This window comes from Lasioglossum baleicum, chromosome 8, assembly GCF_051020765.1.
Source record: "Lasioglossum baleicum chromosome 8, iyLasBale1, whole genome shotgun sequence".
Classification (NCBI taxonomy): Eukaryota; Metazoa; Arthropoda; class Insecta; order Hymenoptera; family Halictidae; genus Lasioglossum; species Lasioglossum baleicum.
This window is the reverse complement of record NC_134936.1, coordinates 9104556-9129609: the sequence shown is the minus strand read 5'-3', so window position 1 is coordinate 9129609 and position 25054 is coordinate 9104556. Positions and strand designations below refer to the sequence as shown.

Sequence of the window (25054 nt, the reverse complement as noted above, 5' to 3'; positions counted from 1 at the left end):
CGTGCAGAACACAGGCTGTTTAACAGTAAACGCGACTTTACTGTACCTCCAAAGGTAGTCAAAACCGGAAAAAATTATGTTTGTACTAGAAACTAAATCTTTTTTACCAAAGTTCATCAATCACATTGAGTTCTAGCTGAAACAGTTCTCGGAGCAGCTGCCGCACAAAAGGAACAGTAGAGTCGACCGTAACCCTAGTTATCAAATTCCCGCCTCAATTAAAACTTTTTGGGTAAACTGCGCGAACTTACGATGACCTGGAGCTCCGATATCCGAACGATCGATACAGGCTGATCCAGAGGAACAGTTTGAAGGAAGCTGTAGCGGCTAGAAACTTGCCTAAGACTTGGCAAGCTACATAAATCTCAGAAATTGTGTTATCGATAGTGTCTCAAGAAACCAACAAGTCGAAGCTTGAAAGCGTGGCGTGCAATCGACAAGCTGGAATGCGATTAGAAGCCATTTTAGGTAGTGTTGTGGCGCTGGATCCTGTGTCTCTGGAGGATCATCCCATTATCGAGTGTCCTGGAAGACTGGGACGTTGGCCCTTTCTCTTCGTTGTCACGAGTTTCGTACGTGGAGGTCGTTAAAAAGTGCCGCTCTCAATCTCACGGCCCGCTCCTCACGATCAAGGACGGGGAGGAGGATCGAGGATGATCCGGGTGGACGAAAACGGAGAAAGATAAATGGAGAAGCAGAGCAAAGAGTAAAAGCTCTGAGAGGAGGATCCTGTTGATGGGCGCAGCTGGCTGTATTTTCGAGTGGAACTATGGTCGTGGTGGGTACAGGGTGATTAAAATTTTAGAATCGTTGCAGCATAATCTAATTCAATTGTATTCCCTTGTGTAACTGTACTACTTAGAACAGCTGAGAAATATTAATTCAGTGACAGAAAATCTTTGGTATTTAATTATTTCTTTTGTGAAACTTGGACTGTGACATCTTCGTGACAAGTTCCTGATTGAAATGGCTCCGAACATGACGCAATTGGAGCCCTATTAGCTCGTTTAATCCACGACATAGTGGAACCTCGACTATCGGAACTGTTCAAGATAATAACCAGATGGCGGATATTTATGCATTTACAGCAAAATCCGCAGTCTAATAATAACAAACGAGAACATAAAGATTTGTATACAATAAATCGCGTTCTATATTCATCGCTTTAGATTAAACTCCTTACACCCGAAGGACTCCGATACCTTCGGTTCGGATAACCGAGGTTCCATCGAATACGATGCAAATCGTACCATGTTTGGTATCAATTTAATCGGAAAAATGTCGCGAATACGTTGGCAGGTGTTCCCTAAAAAAGATAATTAACCACAAGACGGTATAAATAAATTTTTGCACGAGTCCACACTTCTTTCCCATAGATCGAGACATCGTGTTCGAGTATCGAAGAAGGAACGGAGAAATGGAGGAAGGAAAGATCAAGGGCACGGGGAGGGAGGGAAGGGTGAGGGGTGGGGGTTAAATACACGATTAAGTGGGAGAGGAGGGAACGAACGACGCCGGGTGTCGGGCATCGAACTCTCGGCACAAACACGGGGACGTGTTACGTCGGGCCAGAGCGATCATGCGGTATGTGCAGGTATCCCGAAGAGACATTGCGGGGCCACGTGAAATAGACTTACAGGACTTAACGGTGCTCGAATTGCCGACGATCGTGCGAACTGCACTCTACCGGCACGACCTTATGACTGATTTCAATCGCGCCCGCACGACTCTATGCTTCATTCCGAGGCACTAGCGACCTCCTCTCTGTCTCCCTCTCATTCCCTCTCTCTCTCTCTCGCATCGCAAAGCATGTTCGATTAACACCGGGTTTCAACGATCCCCGTGAACTGCTGCGAGTTTAGAGAATTGACTGACGGACTTCGCCTCGGGGGTTCATACTAGAGGTTCGTACTGTTATACGTACGGAATGACCCGCATCAACTCCTGACAGCTATCGTGCAGCATCGCCCTTAACTTTGCATCCTACGTTTATAGCAGGATGTAGGAAAGATCTTATCAGGTTTAGGATGACGAGGCTGTTATTGGCAATTCTAGCAGATGCGCCGGAAATTAGTGGTAACATACGAGCCGTTTATTTCGAAAGTGGCCTAAGTCCATTTTCGAGAAAAATCCAGCTAGCAATTTCAATATTTACATTTCTACGTTATCTTTTCATTCTGAAGCAAATTGTAACTAATATATTTAAAATCACAAAGATTTTGTGAAAAGGAAATTAGCTGGTTAATAGAATGATACAAATTTTTATTTTGAAAGTTGCCCGAGTCAATTTGTCAATTGTTTGATGGACCATAAATTCTTAGTATCAGGACATTCGTTTTCAACGAATGACAGAGACTTTGGCGTCGTAGATACAGTGACTCCCATTAATATTCGGACGCTCTAAAAAACGCGATAATCTTTTTAATATTGGACTATACGATTCAAACTTTTTTAGGAAGCTAGAGCACTTAGTTCACTGCAGGATGTGAAAAGAAATTTTTTCGGAAATTGCAATTGGTCGGAATTGTAGAGAAAATACTAAAAGATCCATTTTACAACTTTTTATGGGGGCCTATATTGAAAATTTTAAAAATACGTTTTGTAGATCTGTTTCGATTAAACATATCCTGAAAATTTCGTCAAAATCGGTCGACGTTGCAATGAGCTACAAGCGTTTAAAGATGGTAAAAATTGCAGATTTTCACGATTTTCGGCCTATAACAGCAGTAAATCTACGAATTCTTACATCTTTCAATGACTGCAATTTTCCCCGCATCAACCGATTTCGATGAAACTTTCACAATGCATATAACCCACACAGATCTACAAAACATATTTTTCAAAAAGATTTAGTATTTCCTCTACAATTCCGGTCAAATGCAATTTTTGAAAAAATTTCTTTTCACATCCTGTAGTAAACTAATTGCTCTAGCTTTCCAAAAAAAGTTCAAATCCAATAGTCCAATATTTGAAAAGTTACGGTGTTTTTAAGAGTGTCCGAATATTAGCGGGAGTCACTGTATGTCATTAAAGAAAAATAATTTACTGTTTGTCCCTCAAGATTATAATAATTTATAATTCGCAAACCAATTAACTAATTTCAATGAAATTTTCAGAGCGTATATAATTTATACCAGTTGAGACTAGACATTTTGCATTTTCGTTATTGGCCCAGCTAAAAAAGTTGTAAAAATCAATTTTTAGTATTGTTTTTCACAATTCCGTCCCAATGCGTTTTTTCAAAACATTTTTTACACATCATTTACTAAACTAATTCTTCTAGCCTCACAGAGAAATTGAAATCGTTTCGTCCATTCATAAAAAAGTTGTTCCGACTTAAAGTGTGTGGAATCAGTTATGCTCCTTACTGTACGTAGCCATTTTTGTCATAAATGCATTAAATCCGCAGTCTACTAATAAATAATATTTTCGATTTTAAATCACTTTAAGTATTATTATTTTATTACTTGTCAATGCTTTAAACCAGAGTGGGAAAGATAAACATAAGGATAGTGAGTGGTCTATGGAACTATTTAAAAATTACGTTATAAAATTAGTCCCACTGAATATCAATTCATTAATGCTAAAATTAACTAGATTATAGTGTAACTTCCTGAGAACTTCGTTATTAAGTAACCATTGCTATTAGTAATGGCGACTTTCTCGAATAAAATAGCTAAAATTTAAATTAAAAAAATATTGTAAAAGAATTTGACACGTTGATTGCCAAATTAGAGATCCGAGAAAATCCGAGGAAGATCAAATTCTCAATTTATAAAATGGAAACTTGGGAAGTACTAATAGGACTCAGAGTCCTCGTAAGTAGATCCTTACGACCTTCGTAAGACTAGTAGGTTAGGAAAATCGAATTTATCGCAGTATGCCTTTGATGATAAGGGCAAACCTGATGCAATGATGCAAAACTTCACGAGTATTATATCATTTTACTTTAATATGTTTAATATGGTTGCTGCAGAATCGTAAAAAAGTTACATTATAATTGTATGGGAAAATGGTTGCAAAGGATGTGATAGACGAAATGGAATTAGGAGCTACTGCGTTCATGATTAAAGTAATGTAACGAAAAAACTCACCGTTGTGATAATGCTGGATATTACGGGTCGAGAATTAATCCTACTTGCAAAAGGTTCCAGTGGTTCTTCCTGTAGCATGAATAAAATAATTTACCCTTAATGAGAATATTTTGTATTTAGAAGAAATATAATGAAAATGTATGGAAATGTACATAGATAAATAATAGAAGTTCTAAGTAATAGGAACACTATTAAATTAAGATATGCTTTCAATTATAGGTAGTGTGTTCACAGATAAAATTAAAAATCTATTCTAACCTATCTATTCTAACCTTTTCGGGCTCCAAGAACCCTAAACGATTCGGCCACGCAGCGTAATAGTAATTAGCGTCGAACGTTTTACACAATATGTACCGGCGTCGCGTGCATTTTCATCGCATCAGAAATGAATTTCTGGTAACCTTTTGGATCGCAACTGTCTGTCTGAACCGATTGCATGAATCTAGCTCAATTACGAGGCACATGAATGACGTGTCTTAAACGTACACCGTCGGGCACCGTTAGATTGAGTAATGCACGGTGCCGCTGCTGAACGACTTCTATCGACTTGAATGACTGTCTCGCCGGTATTGACAGTCTTCCGGTTGCACGTTATTAGACCGTTACCACGTGAGTCCGTGGAAACTCAGAAAATGGACAGTATGCAATTGCAGCTGTCCTTGAAATGGAAACGTTAGGTAAATGACCCCGCCGACTGCATAAGAATGCGATTGTTTGGTTATGTGCAAGTAGAGTGGACGCGAGTTCTCGTTTTCAAATAGCAATTACTTCGAACAGGAATTCTACGTTCTTATCTAAAAGAGATCTGCTGGAGAAGAGAATATCGAGTTTCTCTAAAAATTCGTATTTTATTGGATTTTGCTAAATTTAATACTGTGCAATTTTGCAATAAATATAGTAATTCTGTAATAAATATACACGATTTGCTAGATAAAGAAGAATACCGAATTTCTCTAAAAATTTGTATTTTATTGGATTTTGCTAAATTCAATTCCGTGGAATTTTGCAATAAATATAATAATCCTGTAATAAGTATAGACGATTTGCTAGATAAAGGAGAATATCGAGTTTTTCTAAAAATTGGTATTTTATTGGATTTTGCTAAATTTAATACTGTGCAATTTTGCAATAAATATAGTAATTCTGTAATAAATATACACGATTTGCTAGATAAAGGAGAATATCGAGTTTCTCCAAAAATTTGTATTTTATTGGATTTTGCTAAATTCAATTCCGTGGAATTTTGCAATAAATATAATAATCCTGTAATAAGTATAAACGATTTTCTAGATAAAGGAGAATATCGAGTTTCTCTAAAAATTGGTATTTTATTGGATTTTGCTAAATTTAATACTGTGCAATTTTGCAATAAATATAGTAATTCTGTAATAAATATACACGATTTGCTAGATAAAGGAGAATATCGAGTTTCTCCAAAAATTTGTATTTTATTGGATTTTGCTAAATTCAATTCCGTGGAATTTTGCAATAAATATAATAATCCTGTAATAAGTATAGACGATTTGCTAGATAAAGGAGAATATCGAGTTTCTCTAAAAATTGGTATTTTATTGGATTTTGCTAAATTTAATACTGTGCAATTTTGCAATAAATATAGTAATTCTGTAATAAATATACACGATTTGCTAGATAAAGGAGAATATCGAGTTTCTCCAAAAATTTGTATTTTATTGGATTTTGCTAAATTCTATTCTGTGGAATTTTTCAATAAATATTATAATCCTGTAATAAGTATACACGATTTTCTAGATAAAGAAGAATATCGAGTTTCTAAAAATTTGTATTTTATTAGATTTAATCCAGAGTGGAATTTTACAATAAATATAATAACTCTGTAGTAAATATAAACGATTTGCTAGAAAAAGGAGAATATTGAATAAAATTTGGATTTCATTGGATTTTATACTAGATTTAATCCAGTGGAATTTAGCAATAAATTTAATAAATCTGTAATAAATATAAACGATTTGGTAGATAAAGGAGAATATCGAGTTTCTCTAAAAATTTGTATTTTATTGGATTTTGCTGGAATTTTGCAATACATATAATAATCCTGTAATAGGTATACATGATTTTCTAGATAAAGGAAAATATCGAGTTTCTAAAAATTTTTATTTCATTGGATTTTAATCCAGTGGAATTTTTGTAATATAATAACTCTGCAATATAAATATAAACGATTTTCCGGATACCAGAGAATATCGAGTTTGTAAAAATGTGTATTTGATTGAATTTTATTAAATGTAATTCAGTGGAATTTTGAGTGATAAAAAAATGGATATTGAAATATTGAACTTGCAAAAAATCTTGATACACATAAAGTAAATTTGTATAAATGGGTTAGTTACATGAATGAAAGACCTTATCCAATATTCTATAATTATTTTATACATGACCTCTGTCAAGAAGTATAATTTAATCCATTCTTATTAAAGAAGCGTATAATTGAATATAACGATCAACCAGAAATAAATTAATTAAAAATTAAAATACGTCAACCCGAAATGTTCATTAATATGTAATGCTTAATAATACCTCTAAATTCTCCTTCATCATTCATTTAGGAGATTTTATCTCGTGTATAATTGTCTCACTGCACGAGTGCACATTATCTGCCACAGCATGTTCCTTTCACGCAAATTATAGCTCGAGAAAAATTGATCAGTTCCGTGTGATGAACAATAGATTCAACTTATCGTAGAATAAATTTTTAAACGAAGGAATTTGCATTGATCTGATATTGCTGTAGTTCGCTAATTATATTACTTTAATGTTTTTATTAGAAACACGAGTGTAAATAAACGGAATTTTTAATGAGATAGTATGGAAGTTTATATACTTCTTTTTGGATAAAATATAAAATCTTTGAATAAGCGAAACTTTTAATGAAATAACGTCCGTTTGCTTTTTCCCCGTGCAATTTTTTAATTTGAATTATATGAAACTTTTAATGAAATAACGTGAAAGTTCATTTACTTTTCCTGTAAAAGGTCTTTTAATATGAATACGTGGAACTTTTAATGAAACATAGTTGTTCCTTTACGTTTTCCTTGAAACTTTCAATTAAATAACAAAGATAATTTTACAATTACAGATACACAGTTATATTATACAGGGTGTTTCGTTTATCTAATTACGGAAATATCTTGTGACGCACTGAAGTTACGAAAAAAATTTGTTCACAAAAATTGTTGTATGAAGGGTACAATCACATAGTCTAATTTTTTTTAGGACTAGAATGGTGGTGAGGGGGGGATTTCAAAGTCAAATTAAGTTTTTTAAATGGAATGTCCTATCTTTATTATACCATAGATCAATAGAGTATCATTTCTGAGTATAATAGTGTTGACCTTCATATGTCCTAAACCTAATAGTTAACGAGATATTATCGAAACAATTTTCTTTCTTCTTTGGAAAATATCTCGTTAACTATTAGGTTTAGGACATAGTCAGCGGTAATAATAAGTGGACATCCTTAAAAATCGCATAACTTTTTAGAAATTGGTCCAAAGGACTTGAATTTTTTTAAGATGTTAGACCGGCTAGTTCGCTAGAGAATAAGTAAACAAAAATTTATTACGATTGCAATTGGTAGGAATTATACAAAATATTAAAAAATGATGTTTTGTCAACTTTTTTATCTGGGCCTATAACGATAATTTAAAAAATACGTTTTACAGATTTCGATAACTTATATGCATATTGAAAATTTCATCGAAATCGGTCAACATTGCAATATTGAGCTACATACGTTTAAAGATGAGAGCTTAAGGGTGAAAGTCGCAGATTTTCATTTCGCCCTTACGTGGTCATCTTTAAACGTTTGTAGCTCATTGCAATGTACATAGACCGATTTCGATGAAATTTTCAGTATGCATATAAGTTACCGAAATCTATAAAACGCATTTTTTAAATTATCGTTACACAGGCCCAGATAAAAAAGTTGACAAAACATCATTTTTAAAATTTTGTATAATTCCTACCAATTGCAATCGTAATAAATTTTTGTTTACTTATTCTCTAGCGAAGTAGCCGGTCTAACATCTTAAAAGAATTCAAGTCCTTTGGACCAATTTCTAAAAAGTTATGCGATTTTTAAGGGTGTCCACTGACTGTATGAGGTTCAACACTTTTATACTTGAGAATTTGATACTCTATCGATCTGTGGTATAAAAAATAGGACATTCCATTTAGAAAAAAAAATGAAGGTGACCTTTATATCTCTAAAAAATATTGCATAAAAATAAAAATTTTTTGGTATCGTATGAGCCCCATTTTACCGCGTTTTTATTAGCTCGCTTTCTTGTTTGTGTGTTTGTTTGTCTGCTTGTTCGGTGGCAAATTTTGCAATTGATTTTTAACTAACTTCCCGATGAGCTAGAGGCTTGAAATTTTAAACATAGCTCAGAACTGGATGACAATGCATTATTCAAAAAAATAATTTTTTAAAAAGTCTATCCGTTTCGGAGAAATAACAATTAAATATTTTACCATTCAACTTTGTCCTTCAGATAATGTCCTTCGGATGTATAACTTGAATAAAACAATATAAACATTACATATTCTCTACAAAAAGAAACATATCTCAAAAAAATAATTTCTCAATTTAATCACTTAAATTTCACTGTACATGTTACTCACATTACCCAACAAACGAGCCCATTAACAGACATAATATTTTCGACAAAATTACACATTACCTAAATTGCTGTGTTTATAGCGATTTATGAATTAATCATGGAAAGTGTTGCCTCTGTGAGGAGATTTCGTCGAAAACGAAGCTAATTCCGTTGGTTCTATCATTCATGGCCGTTCGAACGTTCGCCGCTTAACTAGCCGTTCGATTGCAATGATTGCTATCCTTGATCAACGTATCGAATTCGCGAAAAAAGCCGGGGAACACGGGAGAAAAAGTTCGATTGGGGACAGATTAATACGGACGCAGTTAATCCGTGAAATTGCGCTGCGCGCTTGGCGAACCGAACTCAAACACACGGGGGGGGGGGGTCAGTAGCCTGGAAGATGGTGTTGCAACAAGCAGCTCGACGACCTCGCAAACTGGTTTCGCACAAGTCAAGATCTAGATCGCGACCTTCTTGGAGAGCTGTACGCCTCTGACCTCGGAATCCGACTCTTCGGGCAACCTCGGGAAAAGTGGAGGTCGATCCGAGGAAATTAAAAGTAAATAAAGCCGACGAGGTTCGATTGATTTTGTATCAGTTGGATACACTTCGCCTCTCTGTATTTTGGAGCTTGTTCTGTGCATTCGAGATTTATTAGGTTCGATGAAAGAAATGCTAGGTCATACATACAGTCACTCCCATTAATATATTTCCCATTGCAATCTATATTGTAATTCGTACAATACATAATTCAACAAATTTTACCAAATCCTTTCACATTTTTAAGTACAGTCGGGGACAAAGATAAGTGGAAATAGGTAAAAATGAAGTTTAGTCGAATTAACATGACTGTTATAATCTTAAGTTTTATTTATTATATATCCTAATAGTGCATAGATTATTTAACGAATAATTGAAGTTCATATTTACATCTTTGTGTAAACACGCCGTGCCATAACGAAAATGTCAGCTATTTATCAGGAGACAAAAATGAGTGGACACTCAATGAAATTCGTAATAAATGAAACACATAACAAAATTAGTACTTGGTATTGCCACCTTTTGCATGTATTACTGCTTCCAGACGTCGAGGAATACTTTGTATTAACTTTTCAATATAATCGTTACTAATTTTTTCATATTCAGACAGTAACCTCCTGAAAAAATCGACCTTATTATTTCGCTGATCCAATGGAACTTTTGCGTCCAGTAAACTCCATAAGTTCTCGATAGGATTCAAATCAGGACTCTCTGGGCCGGCCATTCAAGCAATTTAATATTGGAATCGTTAAAAAATTTTGTAGTTTTCTTAGCAGTGTGCTTAGGGTCATTGTCTTGTTGAAAGACAAATTCGTCGTCGCAACCCATTTTTACCACTGCTTCTTCTAAATTTTCATTCAGTATATTAATATACTTATCTGCATTCATAATGCCGTCAATTTGTACTAACGTACCAATTCCGTTTTGCGAGAAGCACCCCCACACCATTAATGATCCACCGCCAAATTTAACTGTGGGTGTAATAAATGGTCTTTTATACGTTTCATGCTGTTTTCTCCAGACTTTGTGTTTCTTTTTCAATTGTCGCAACTCAAATTTACTTTCGTCGCTCCAAATTATATTTTTCCAGAATACTAGTGGCATATTCACATATTCTTCTGCAAACGCTAAACGTTTTCTCATATTTTTTTTATTAATATGTGGCTTACGTCCAGCGTTGCAGCATCTTAAACCAGCTTCGCGCAGTCTTCGTTTTATTGTTTTTGTTGAAACATTTAATTCCACTATTTCAATGATACTTCTTGCTGCAATCGTTGGATCTTTTCGACTTCTACGAAAAATTCGACGGTCTTCTTGTATGGTGGTACAGCGTTTGCATCCACGACCTCTCAAATTTTTCACGGTCTTATGCACTAGATACTTTTTATAAATTTTTCTACTGCACTTTTAGATACGTTGTATTTCCGAGCTATTACGCGGTAACTTAATTTCTTACAGCAGTCCGATATAATTAAATGGCGAATTTGATATGAAATTTCTTTCGTTTCTTGCATTCTTTAATTATTGTATGAATGTTCTTATTTGCACGAAGCCTGAATTGGTACTAATAAGATTGATGGACATCACTACATGTAAGCGTGACCTGTGCCTAGTATTTGTATACATTTCTTACCTTACAATAACATTATAACCAAGTGTCCACTGATTTTTGTCTCCTGATAAATGGCTGACATTTTCGTTATGACACGGCGTGTTTACACAAAGATGTAAATATGAACTTCAATTATTCGTTAAATAATCTATACACTATAAGGATATATAATAAATAAAACTTAAGTTTATAACAGTCATGTTAATTCGACTAAACTTCATTTTTACCTATTTCCACTACCTGTCCACTTATTTTTGTCCCCGACTGTACATGTGCTTTCAGAAACATTGAGAAAGAAAAATCGTGGCTGAAGATTAAGCCTAGGAGACAAACTGTAAATATTTAAATCGTTCATTGATGATAAATCGTGGTTTAATAATTTCAACTTACTTTAACAGTGAAAAATATATGGGAATGAGAAATGAACAGGAACATATTAAAAAGTTATGAACTATTAAAAACTTCAAGAGGTCACAGTGTTAATGTGAAAATATATCTTCATTACACCCCGTTAATTCGGTGATTTTTCACCTAGGCAAGTTAGAAATTATTTTCGTAGTTGTAATTACAAGCGAACGAAACTCGTGGGATATGATTCATCACTTTAATCAGAGAAATGCTACAAATAAGTTGGTAAAAGTCTCATGAAAAAATAATGAAAAATAAACAAGTTTCGTAATTGGATTAGTAGTGGTTTACACCGACAAACCCGACCTCGTATCGGATTACGCGACATATTTACAGTTTATACTGGAGATATTCGTTTGTGGATATTCGTTTTTCGTAGATCAAGGTTTTACTGTAGAACTATTTGCTTGGATCCGTGGTACTCCCTACAAAATCAGAGATAACGACCATAATTACGAGCGGGATCATAAGGGAAGGTAATGCGTTGGAATAATACCGTGCTCGAAATATTCAAGCCCACGAATGCGGAATACTCGATGGGAAAAATTCCTGCGGATCAGGCGCAATCGTTTATGATTCTTGTAACGAACCGTAATGATTCCAATTGCACGAATCAAATTCATATTTAACGCGTGAGATCGCATGGAAATTCGCCGGATCGGAAATACAAATATCCGCGCGTGTGAAACAGAGTTTCATCGGGTTCGAGAAAGCGGGATTGCGATCGCCATCCCTAGTAAACCCGCCGGTAAATCCGCTGAATTTTGCTAAATCGTCGGCTAACGAGCCTGTAACGCGATTCGATCCCGGCGATCGGTTGTATCATAACTAATGCAAAGAAATAATGGTCCTCGTTATTCCCCGTTTAAAACGCGACCGGTGTCATTATCGCGCGGAACAGCCCCAATAATCGCTCGTCCTAATAATCTGATTATTAAGTATTGCGTTGCTGCCTGTTACGAAACGACGTTTAACAACAACACGGAAAATTAGCATCGGGTAACAGTAAATGAAAAATAATGGCGGCCATGTTACGGTACGCTCGCACAATGTAAATGGAAACGTAAATGTCTCTGCACTTTAATTAGCAAAGAAAACACTGTAACTGTGTTACGGAATAATATTTCACTGCTTCGTGAAAAGTTTGCAATTCATTCGCGTGCGACTTTTCACTGTACAAACATATGGTGTGACTCTGTCAGATTTTTCTTACAATATGTGCGTGCATAAAGAAATTCATTCAACATGTTTATCACTTCGATAATTGCGGAATAAAATATTAGGTTGTTGCTCACGAAACGTCAAAGCAGATTCGCCAGATCAAGATTTGTGTCCCCACTCTACTCGGACGGTCACGTGACGCGATTCGTCCGAGAGGGGATAACATTTTCCCCTCAATTCTTACTATCTCCCCTCACCTGGCAACTATGTTAGTTTATTATAAATAGACTTCGGATTTTATGCATTTATGACAAAAGGGGGTTCGTACAATTTGAAACAGTGAGCATATTTAAAAGATTTAACGCCACCAGTGTACAGTAATGTCGCGTTTACTGTCCGCTATTGGGTACGCGATCACTGTCCAGTGCCTTCCCACTCCACTGTCATGCTGTCCTTTTCTACATTCGGCTTTCTTTTGAACTCTCGGCGCGGTAAACGCATTCATACAAAAATAATGTCGGTATGCGATCACTGTCCGTGCAGGATAGAGGCCTCTCGAGTTTCATGGCCCCTCAAAAGGTTACACCCCGCAGTAGTGGGAATAGTTCTGGGACATTTATGGATAAAATACTGTAGTTCCATCTTAATAAGATAATTAATTAAAGATTGACATTTTTATTTGGCTCCTGTGTCTTGCAATCAATGTAAACATTTTTTTATTTTGCATAAAGATCCGCAGTCTACTTACAAATCATTTGGAGATACTAAGTTGATTTTTAAAGTCTTACTGTTTTTATTTAGACACCTAATTTTCCTTTAAATGTAATTTGAACATCATCCAATGTGATTGTTGAGATATATGACTGGAAAAATAATACATTGACGATAGCATTGTGATGCTTGGCCAAATTGTTTAAATTATTTATTTAAATTATTAAGTTGGATATTGAAATATATTTCCTTACTGAATTCACTTGACTGATCTATATTTTATTACCATTGCAATATGTAAGTGATTAATTCGAAATTAATGATTGTTATTATGGGGTTATATTATGCTTGATGCAAACATCTGTATTTGAGCAACGCCGCGTTTACAGTGAGCATGCAACATAATAATTAATTGTAACTATCCATGCTTGTAATTACATGTGTACGTTACAGTATGTTATGTCCATTCATAGTGAATTATCGCGAAATGTAGTGTAAAGAGTCATTCCTCAAATTGCTTTTCTGTCAAAATAATGGCTAACCACTTCACATTTCGGGTGAATTCCAGCGGATATTGTTGTTATTGAACTGTAGAAATGTGTATCACACCTGAATAGTATACATAATGCATTTGACAATATAATATAAATGACATTCAAATAAAACCTGAAAGCAGGACCTCAAAGAACGGCTTTGTACTACACAAAAAATACACTAAAATATAATATAATGCAATATAATAAACATCTGAATAAAAATAGAAAATTGGATCTTGTTTTCGATTATTCAATGCAATTGAATACGAACCATTATTTTCAGCAAAATATTCAAAATAAAAAAATTTCGAGATGAAATCCAAATGTCTTTGACATTCTTCAAAAAAATGAAATACTATTTTAAAAACTTGTTACATCGAATAAAATATTTTATTTCCAAAGTTGTACGCACACTAAAAGTAATAGGGGCTGCTCTTTACTTTACCGGACTCAAAATTTGTGCCTTTTTCCTATAAATTATGATGTATTTGGTATGTAATTCGGTAGATTTGTACCCGAGGCGGTTGCAGGTCGAAGTTTCGATCCTGTAGGATCAATGGTTCAGGAGTTATGCTTGCTTGAAGTTGTGCATTTTTAGTGCTTTTGACAGGTAAGGGCGCCGCTTACCGAGCAAAACCGCTAGATGGCAGCACGTGCACGCGTTAATGCTGATAACATAGAGCGGGTATTGCGATTGTTGTCTGAATTTTGGATGACATGACCACGATGTTGCGTTTTAACTGGTCTGGGTTAGATTTTTGTGAATATTTTCCATGATAATTTCTTCTCCAACATTTTCTGAGATATTTTCTCTATGTTAACGATATTACTGTGTGCCCGTGCTGCCATCTAGCGGTTCTGCTCGGTGAGCGGCTCGCGATCGTCACTACAAACCAATATGGCGGGCCCTTTACTATCAAAAACACTGCAGATTGCTCAACTTTAAGCGAGCATAACTCCTGAACTATTGATCCTACAGGATCGAAACTTCGATCTGCAGTCGTCCCAGACACAAATCTACTGAATTACATACCAACTACATCATAATTTATAGGAGAAAGGCACAAAGGCTATAGCCGGGTTTGATAGTGAAATCGGCCTCCAGCGGGATTTTAATCGGACTTGGACCATTCGATAGCCTACCAAAAAAAACCCGTCTCTGCCAAGTTTCAGCCCCCTATCTCATCTGTAAGGGTAGTTATCGAGAAAAATCAAAAAACCAGTTTTTGGCCCATTTTCCCTATTTATTGACAATTAAAAATTCTGAAAAAAATCTGACACATTTCGGACACCAAGCCACATAGTAGGTATCATTTTCAGATTTTTCTGCTGCAAGCTCTGCTCGTAAAAAATGAAAAATACGAAAAAAATCGAAAAAATGCAGATTTCAATGGTCCAAGTTCGATTAAAATCCCACTGGGGGCCGATTTCAGTATCAAACGGTAAAGTAAAGTTTACCCGAGAAATATATAGGATTATTTACTATTTCAAACACTATTTTACCCAGCTCTGCCTAATATCTCATAATGGTATAATACGACAGTACTTCTTGATTAATACAGTTCATTTATTTCGGAGACTCCACGGTGGCCACGTGCTCTGGCGCTATCAGTACACGCGGGGTTATCTGTCCTTTGAAATTCAGTCCCGATAATTCTTGTTCCATTAACCGTAAATGGAGCTCGCGTCGAACAGTGTCCCTTTATGCCCGCGGTCCGTCAATTACAATCGAACACGCCTACGATATAATGAAAGCGAAATGTCCGCGACGCATGAATTCGCAACGAATTTCTGCAAGCTCACGCACCGTGATATTGTACACGAAAATCGTCGGGGTCCACACACCGTCACCATACGTGGGGGTGATAGTTAATTTCAAACGGTATAGTGGCGGATCAGGTTTCCAGCGGATTCATCGGGGACGGTGCCATCATAGATCGAACATTTTTTTGCCGCGATAAAAATCAACATGGATGGCGTGAAATCTTATTTATTCGCGATAGATTACTGCGAAACGGTTTTTTGATCGCCGCCCGTGATTCAGTTTATATTCGAATGAAAGAGTGTTCCGATAATGTTTGCGTTCGCAGAAAACTTTATTCGCTGCTGTCTGAATCGGCGCTGCTCTAAACCGGTTCTCCGTACCGCGAAGCTTCTCTGTGAGATGCGATTAGGTTAAAAATAACCCGGTTTTCGTTTGCTTTTCGCGCGGTAAAACTTGTTTGATTTCACGCGTTTTTAATTATTACGCTGTCTACTTGACTCGTGATTGCTTTATATTACGAGCTTCGGTAGTTATAGTGCTCTTTCAATATTTTATATATACGATTTGTTGAGGTGAGCATGTACTTGCTTTTTACTGTTAATAATTAAATCATGATTCTTTCTATTGCATAAATAATTGTCGTCAAAATATTGAACAGGAACACGTTAGACGTTATTTTAAAAAATTATTTTATGTGTGTCAATCGCGTAATAAAATGATGAGAAAATATTTGTCGAAGTTAACGCTTAATTAAGAGGTTATCTGTGTTGCACTATAATAAGTATAAATCTGCGTCGCACAATAAACTCGTTTATTTATTTCGTTAATAAAGGATATGATTAGAAAGAGAAATTTGTATTGGAATCAAACAGAGGTGGGCATTATTTGGCAAAACAAATATTTCAAATACTATTTAATATTTTAGATATTATTTTGCTTAAAGAGAACAGTATTTTAAATGAGATATACAATTTCGAAAATAAAATATTTCTATTTTAACAATTTGAACCTCAAAATAAAATATTTCTATTTCAACAATTTGAACCTCAAAATAAAATATTTCTATTTCAACACTTTGATCCAGAAAAAAAAATATTTCTATTTTAACAATCCGAAACACAAAATAAAATATTTTACTTTTTTTTTACTATCTTATCGTTAAGAAACGATTTACACTAATAAATGTACTGAATCTGAACCGTTATTTTTCAGCCATAATAATTAAAATTAAAATTAAAAATAAAGACAAAATACAAATATTTGCAATATATTCTTCAAATAAAATACTATTTTCAAACATTACTGCCTCCCTCAAATAAATTATTTTATTTTCAAAAATCACTACATCAAATAAAATATTTTATTTTCAAAGTTGTACACATACTATAAAATAAGTAGGATTATATACTTATTATTCACTATTGAAAATACTATTTTCCCCAGCCCTGGAATCAAACTAGAGAAAATACAGCATGTGAGGAATCTTTTGTATTTGCTCCAGCTTATAAATAATTACTGAATCTTCAGTTCGATGTTTCCAGATTTGGATTTAAAATGAGGTTACAACGAAGTAATTACGAGAGCCACGATATTTCGACTTTCTGGAATAATTATGAGTAAAGTTCACATTCAAGAAATACAAATTGTGTGCACAAAAAAGTTAGAAACAGATGTGACTGAGTTCAGAGATCCAGCAGACAAGTCGGGCGAAAAAAAAATACTGATGACAGTGAACCTGGGAAGTAGAGAATGATAATAAGGCGATTCTAGAATCATAGTCTCGAACCGTGGCGAATCGATAATAAATCAGCGAGTCACGGCGAAGCATTTGCAAGCAAAAGTGGGCACTTCCCGGCACTGCGCAGTGGAGGGATCGAAAGTTTTCTTGGGGTCTTAATCCGACAAGAATTCCCTCGGATTATTGAAAGCGATTCACCTTCACCTCTGACCTTCCTGCCGGCAACATTCCTGTCTCTCGGATCTTCGGCCCTCTAGACTCCTCAAGGATCTCTTCTTTTTCCCGGCGAATCGAAATGGCTGCTGGTTCGCGATCTCTCCTTTCGAGAATATATTACCCACGCGAGATGAAAGCACTTTTATCTGAATTTCTAGTGTTCGGAGATTGCTGCGGATGAGAAATTCTGATGACGTCTGGGACCGAGTTAGCGGAGCACCGCGATGAATCCTTCCTGCGGATATGTTTATTAATAATTTTCTACCTGACGGATTCCGACGAGACGCGTCTATTCCCGTACTCCCAGCGACTGTGTGCTCGAGAACTATACACACGCCCAGGGAAAAAAGTATTTCTGCTCGTTGCGGTTCGTATTCGCGCAAAAGTTGCCAGACTGTCTACTGTCCCGACAAAAATTATTTAGGATTAAAGTACAACGACCGAAGTATTCAATTTATTATCGAACACAGCCCCTATCAATATCTAAGTCAATGTACTTTATTTGAGGTACGTTTTTATTAAGAAATGATAGAGCTAGATTGGTTCTTTCCGTTTTGGATTGATCAAAAATTGAGTACGAAGACTAGACAGCGAGTTTATGCATTTATCTTAAACACACATGGATAGGTGTAATTTAAAACATTGAACGAATTTTAAAATACTATGTCATTTTCAGTGTATCGAACACATTAACCCTGCGATGGTATACTGGTGTCTCCGATGAACCCAATGAAATTTTATTTTATTTGAGATCATAATATAAAAAGGGATTTCAAAGTCCGTCCTCCACTCCACATTAATAGGCCTCCTAGGTAGGTAAAGATTTAAAACTATTTTCGTAAATTTTTATGGAATTTTAGAGGGAAAAGTGAACATGGTACTACATTCTCGGGTTAACCTCTTGCCCTACGATATATTTTACGATTTCAGAGATCAAAAATTTTTCTGTGATTTTTAATTTCTTGAAACAGGGAAAACTTTATCTATTGTATTGTCTTTATCTATTGTGTTTATCTATTGTACGCCTATATATTTTCGAACAGCTGTACATTAACAAAACCAAAGTAGAATTTTATTTCGGTTCAAAGGAAACTAATAGCACACATATTTATTAGACTCTGTTCAGAATCATTAACACGAGTCAGACACGTGACTCGTAGGGCAAGGGGTTAAGAAAGAAAATAAATTTCCATTTCACTCCAGTTTGTTGCAATTCATGTAGAAAATTGTTATTTTGCATTCGATTCACTGTCTAATGATGCTAAGCCTGTAGATTTTGTGCGTTTATAACATTAACCCTCAGTACGCCATTGTCTAATATCAAAATAAAACTGTATTAGTGAAGATGTGCATAAAAAATGACTCGAGAAAGACTGACTTAAGAAAGAAAATATTTTCACTTCAGTTTGTTGCACTTCGGGTAGAAACTTGTTATTTTGCATAGAGATTCAGCAGAATGATGCCAGGCCTGTAGCTTTTGTGCATGTGTGACATTAACCATGATTAAAGGTTACAGTAATTTCAGTAAAATTTAAATGACGTGGTACAAAGGGATATGTGAACAGGCATCAAAGAATTTTCAGAATTGGAAACGCCGAGTACTCCCCAGAGTCGCCAGATGAGGGGAATCAACGAATTTTTTAACTACTGGTGACAAAAATAAAAAAATAAGGTATCACCAGTATTCAAATCAAATACAGTGGGTGTACAAAATATTCGTACACCTTCTAAAAACTAATAGCTTTTTTAGAATTGTACCAAATGACCTGATTTTTTATAATCAATTAGAAGCATTAGTAGTTTACGAACAAATATGCAAAAAAGATTTTCCAAAAATTACAATTTACAAGGTTGCATGCAAAAATAAAAAAGGCATTTTTTAAAACTTTTTTATTTGGGCCCTTGATGAAAATGTAAAATATACATTTTCTAGATCTATGTTCTTTATACACATGTTGAAAATTTCATCGAAATCGATTGGCGCAGGAAAAACGACAGGCATCGAAAGATGTACGATTCTGTGGATTTTAATTAAGCAGAAACTGATCAAAATTCGTGGGAAACTACGATTTTCACCATTTTTAACCGCTTGTAGCTCGTGTGTACGTTAATAGATTTCAATGAAATGTTCAGCATGTGTGTAACTACTATAGATCTACAAAACATATATTTTAAATTTTCATTGAGGGCCTAAATAAAAAAGTTTTAAAGAATGCCTTTTTTATTTTTACATTTAATCTTGTAAATTATATTTTTTGGAAAATCTTTTTTGCATATTATTTCGTAAACCAATGCTTCTAATTGATCATAAAAAATCAGGTCGTTTGGTACAATTATAAAAAAGTTATTAGTTCTTAAAAAGTGTACGAACACTTTGTACACCCACTGTAAATAGTTTTTGGTCTTCTCTTATTTCTTGTATTTTGTATATACAATGAACACGTGCGCGTTTTTTGTCCTTTGCTTGACCTTTTGGGATGACTATGGGATATAACATCAAGTAAATTATACAGAATTTAGTATACAATAACTTCAAAATATACCATTATTAATAATAAAACAATTAATAATATGTACGTTCAAATTCGAGGAAACCGTTTCTAAAAAACCTTCTATAACTTTTATGGGTTTGGAATTAAACAAAATCTGATTATTAATTTGAATTCAGCACTTCAAAAGCTATGATATAAAACAGTACCATTTTTATTCATTTAAACTTAGAAGTAGCTTCAGAAATGATTTTTGTCCGCATTTTTCGCGTTTCAACCCACTGTGCGTCGGCACAGTTCAAACGCCCGTGCGATTAATTGACGATGAACGTTTCGGACGCAAAGAAGGACAGCGTATGGGAAAGAAAGAGACGCGGAGAGTCGCAGTCGCTTCGGCCGCGCGCGGTCTCTCTTTACACGCGCTGTACTTCTCTACGTTCGGTTCGGCCTTTGAAGCTCAAAAAAATAGTGCTCCGTCTACGATAAATGCAAACGAATCCCCCCGAGGCTTTTGCGTTTATAGAGCATTATTTACTGTAATAAGATTTTCAATAATTGTGTTGTACCAAAAGAAAGCATGGAAATTTTCTTTTACATTTCTCAATCTTACATGAAACTATTAGATGACGTTATTGAGGGTGACTTGTTAGTTCACAATGAAAATTGCTGTTGCTATTCAAGGTTCCATTAAAAAGTGTTTAGCCATGTACCATAGATTTTTCAAAATTATGCAATAATCACCAGGCCGGTAATGTGTTAATATCTGGCGACTCCTAATGATAGTTTCTTGTGTAAATGTGAGAGAAGGGAGAAACTTGTGCATCACATCTAGCATATGGCATCGTGACTAGTCGTTGGCTTAACGCGAGATGTTCGACTAGTCACGGGGAGCAAACCACCGTTATTAATATTTCCTTTCTATCTCGTCATTAACGGGCCCGGACTACGGAAAAAGAATCGTCTCTTAACGCGATTCTCCTCGAGCGAACGACAAAGATATTCCATCGCGATTACGTGAACTTTAATTTCGTTCGTTAAGGGTCTCGCTCATGGGAACGATTTCAAATGGAATTTTCCAAACGAGCGTAATTAATGCATATTCCATGACAATACCGGTGAAAAACAGAGGTAACTGGTTCAGAGGAGAGATAATCGAGAGGGACGGGATGAAACAATCAAGGAAATGGGCGTAATCATTTGAAATGTAAACTGTAAGTGTCTACTGAAGCCAGACAAGATGGATTAGCGCGTAATTGTTGGTAAAATGAGTCTCGTTACTCTGTACACAAGTTGCTCCAGTTTTTCTTACAAGTAAAAGTAAGAAACATTTCGTATGCAGATTGGTTCAAGCATTGAATCAAGTTTTTCCAGAATTATTGACATTGTACCATCAATATTCCACGTTGAAATAAATTGTTGGACGAAGCGGCCGGATAAATAGACGGTAAAGAACGGATACGCGGTTCGCATAAAAATAAAGGAGAAGGAAAGTGCATCGCGGTGGAATCGTAGAGCTACACGTCACTGGAAACGGTGGCCAAATGCTGGAAATTCGAGCGATTCCGACGAATTACTGTTATTAATTCTCAGTTTTCACCGTTGCTCCGACGCCGCCGTTATTCAAAGCCGATCGGAATCCGCTCGGATACACATCGATTTGGCAATATCGTTCGGTTGAGGGTGGGGGGATGCAAGTTGCTCCGTTTACCACGGAGAAAAAGTAATTAACGACACATCCGTTCCGTGGCGACGGAAAGCCCTCGTAATATTTTTCCGACGACCGCCTTTTTTCCAATGGCCGCGACGCGACGCAATATAGCGCGAAAGAGCGCGAGCAATTTGATGAATTTAATGGCTGTATTGCGGACTTCTGTTCATTTATGGTTTAGAGAAATTTTGGGGAATCAATGTGGCAGGAAATCCCATAAAAATCGGTGCTATTTCTATATTTCGAACCTGTCACGGTGCAAATAAAATTGAAAGCTGACAAGGAGAGGTCACAGTGTCACTTTACTCGCCAAATGAAAGCTAAATGAGGAAAACCCATGAAGATGAAAAGAATTATTAATCGTAAGAGGGATTACGAATAAACTGAAATATTGAAAATTGAATTTAAAAAAAGACTGAACAGGCTTTAAACCTTTAACAAATTATAAGACAGGAATCAACGTAAGGATTTTAGTTTATTAGATTCAGACTGGTAGCTGCTAATAATAATTAAATATTAATCAAAATACACGTATAAAGACAGTGTTCAAATTGCGTAGAAAGTATTAATAAATAATTGAAGATTTCTTAAGAAATGGTTCTACAAGAAATAGTAACAAGATTATTTTGTTTAAGAGAAAATTGTGAAACTTCTTTTACACAAAGCTTCAGTCATTAAGAATCCTGTTAATAGGTTCCTGGTAATTAAAGTGTTAATATTTGCGGCTAGAATAATGTATTGAAATTATAGAAAGCTGAAGAAGTTGTCCATTAAGGTTCTTTAATAGAACAAGAAGTGAAAGCAATGTTACAAAACCTTTTTGCCTAGAAATGAGCTTACATTTCTCTTGTCTGCTATTTTAGTCTGTTGTCCATTAGTGCGTTTATTGTACGCAGAGTAATAATCAGAAAAACAGAAATGGACAATGAGTATTTTGCACAGTGTACAACGTTCTGCTACCACTTTTGTTTGAAAAATGGTTGAACAATCTCTACCCACATTTTATCATCAACCAGGAATGATGAAATATCAATTGCGGAACCAACCACTGTTATGTCTCCTTTTTTTATATTTGTTGAAACTATTTTTAATACTACAACGGATGAAATATTCTAGTATACTGGGAACCCTAAATAGTTTCGACTATTATTCTAATTTTTGGAACTGCAGATTACTCCTCTGGTAAATGTGCATTCCTGAATAAAAATATTCAATGAAAATAGTGAATATGATAATATGATAAATATGATAGAAGAGTTAGTAATATTTAGACTGTGGATTTGATGCATTTATAAAAGCTATGAATGCACAAAACATAAAATAAAAATGATATGGGACAAGAGAACAGTTTTTATTTTATTTTTGGCTTACTAAAATTGTTTAAAAATTGATGCAATTCCATCATACTCCTGGTTCTTTAAATTGCCTCAAGATATAAAGATCTTGGGTTTAATGTTACACCAGAAAAATATTGATAAAACGAAAGCCTTGCCCTTTTACCAAGTATGAAATAATGCAATGTCCATCGCTGTATAAAACTTATAAAAATGATTGAGCCCTTCCACAAATTAGTATAAAATTTTCTCCAAGTTTTAAATCTCTTCCACTCATTTTTGTCATAAATGCATAATAATTTTATTCATTTAATGAAAGTACAGTGCACCGCAAGAATGAAAGTTACTGCGAACGTCGATTTGAATATAATAAATGGCCCAGAAAACGCAGTTCTTTATTCATTAGTTTACTTTTGCCGTATCCGAAAACGTCGGTGAAACACGAATCAGATTGGCCATGATTCGCGCAGTATACTAGCTAATGCAAGTAAATGTGTCCCATCATTTCTAGATCATGCGTTTCACCTTTGCAATTTTTCCCCGACTTTCTTCGCGCGCTGCGCAACGCGCCGAATTCCCACGAAATCTGCATTTTAAATCGCGCGCCGCGATTAATACGATGCAATTAAATCGAAGTTAATATCCGCCGTCGACGACGAACCGATTTCCTTTTTTTTTATCGGAATATTATTGGCTCGCGGTCACGATGAAACGCTAATTATTCAGCGAACGTATAACAATTATCGGGCTGCGGTGGTATGCACGGCGTTCCAATTATTCATTATCCCGTGATGCAACCAGGATATGCCTCCGCATCTAGAACAATCAGCGGTCGATTTTTTGCCGAGTTGCATTAAGCGATAGTTTGCTTTCCAGTGTTATTTTTCGAACTTTTTTCCGTAACACGAACCGACCAGGAATATCGATTCGCATAGAATAAGCCGTCTCGAGCGGAATGTACATATTATATGTAGAACTTTGCGCTGCAGATTAAATTCGTTTTAGGGAAATGATGCTCCAATGAGTGTCCTCCGTTCGGAGACAGATAACAAATGATGTGCATCTTATGCATTTATGACAGAAATGAGTTCTTTCAAGTTGAAGGATTAAAGAATTGCAGAACATCTACCCTTTATCCTCAATTTATTAAAATTGTGGAAATTTTTATATGGTCCACGAGTCTTGAATTTTTATTTTGCATAAAAATTCACAGTTTAGTAATAAGTAAGCAAATTTTTCATAAAATCTTTATAATAATATCACCTCCTCAAATAATATTAACTATATAAAATTCATATTAATCTTAATGACTAGACTCTGAGATGAAAATTTTCATTTTGTTATCTATTATTATAATAACAAATTAAAATTTTATTAGTTCTATTATTATAGAAACGATTTTCTTTCATTAATAATTTTCTTGCAAGTTAAAAACTCTTTGCAATATTATTCTATTACAATTTACTTATTTCTCTTCTTAATAATTTTAATATCTTCACTATCTTGTGTTTTGCCTACTTATTTTTGTCGTGAATGAGTGAACGATATACTTTCATCAACTATAGTGTAATATAAAAATTGGAATCCGTCGCGAAATAACCACAGCAGTTAAAAAAGCGACGTAAAATAAATTTAAAAAAAAGAAATTGGAATGAGTAAGCTGAAAGTGTATAGAAATTAAAAATATAATTTCTTTCCAGATGTATGGACATTTATACAATTGTTAAAAAATATTGTACGAAAAATAATTGCTGGTAAATCGAATTGTGGCGAATCAAAGGACGATATTCTGTTCCACAATCTGTTGATTTTTATGTTGATTACTAAAGATTGATAAAAAATCGAAACAACCGGACAAATGAATATGTTATTGTAATTACGTACGAATAAATTGCAAATTTTATACGTGCATGTGCAGAACGTATGTGCATTACTAATTTCAATATTGTTGGATGCGATGTTTATTTTATTTCGTGCGCAATCAAACCTCGAATAAAGTAAACAACAGTGTGCTTCAATATCCTTTTCCATTAATTAGTTTGAAAACATGTCCATTCGTACGGCCATTTGACAGCCATCGTATGAACAATAAAGTGTAC

General features: G+C 35.0%; 1 protein-coding gene across 4 annotated transcripts in view; it reads right to left on the bottom strand.

Annotated features, from left to right (window-relative positions):
• Positions 1-25054, bottom strand: part of Pgant9 (polypeptide N-acetylgalactosaminyltransferase 9) — a 498492-nt gene that overhangs the window by 304430 nt on the left and 169008 nt on the right. For 3 of the 4 annotated variants that reach the window (XM_076428489.1, XM_076428492.1, XM_076428490.1), the window contains one exon: positions 4095-4163. The exons of the other annotated variant lie outside the window; for it this stretch is intronic. The gene's annotated coding sequence lies outside the window, so the exon portion shown is untranslated. The remainder of the gene's footprint in view (positions 1-4094; positions 4164-25054) is intronic. 4 annotated transcript variants of the gene reach the window in all.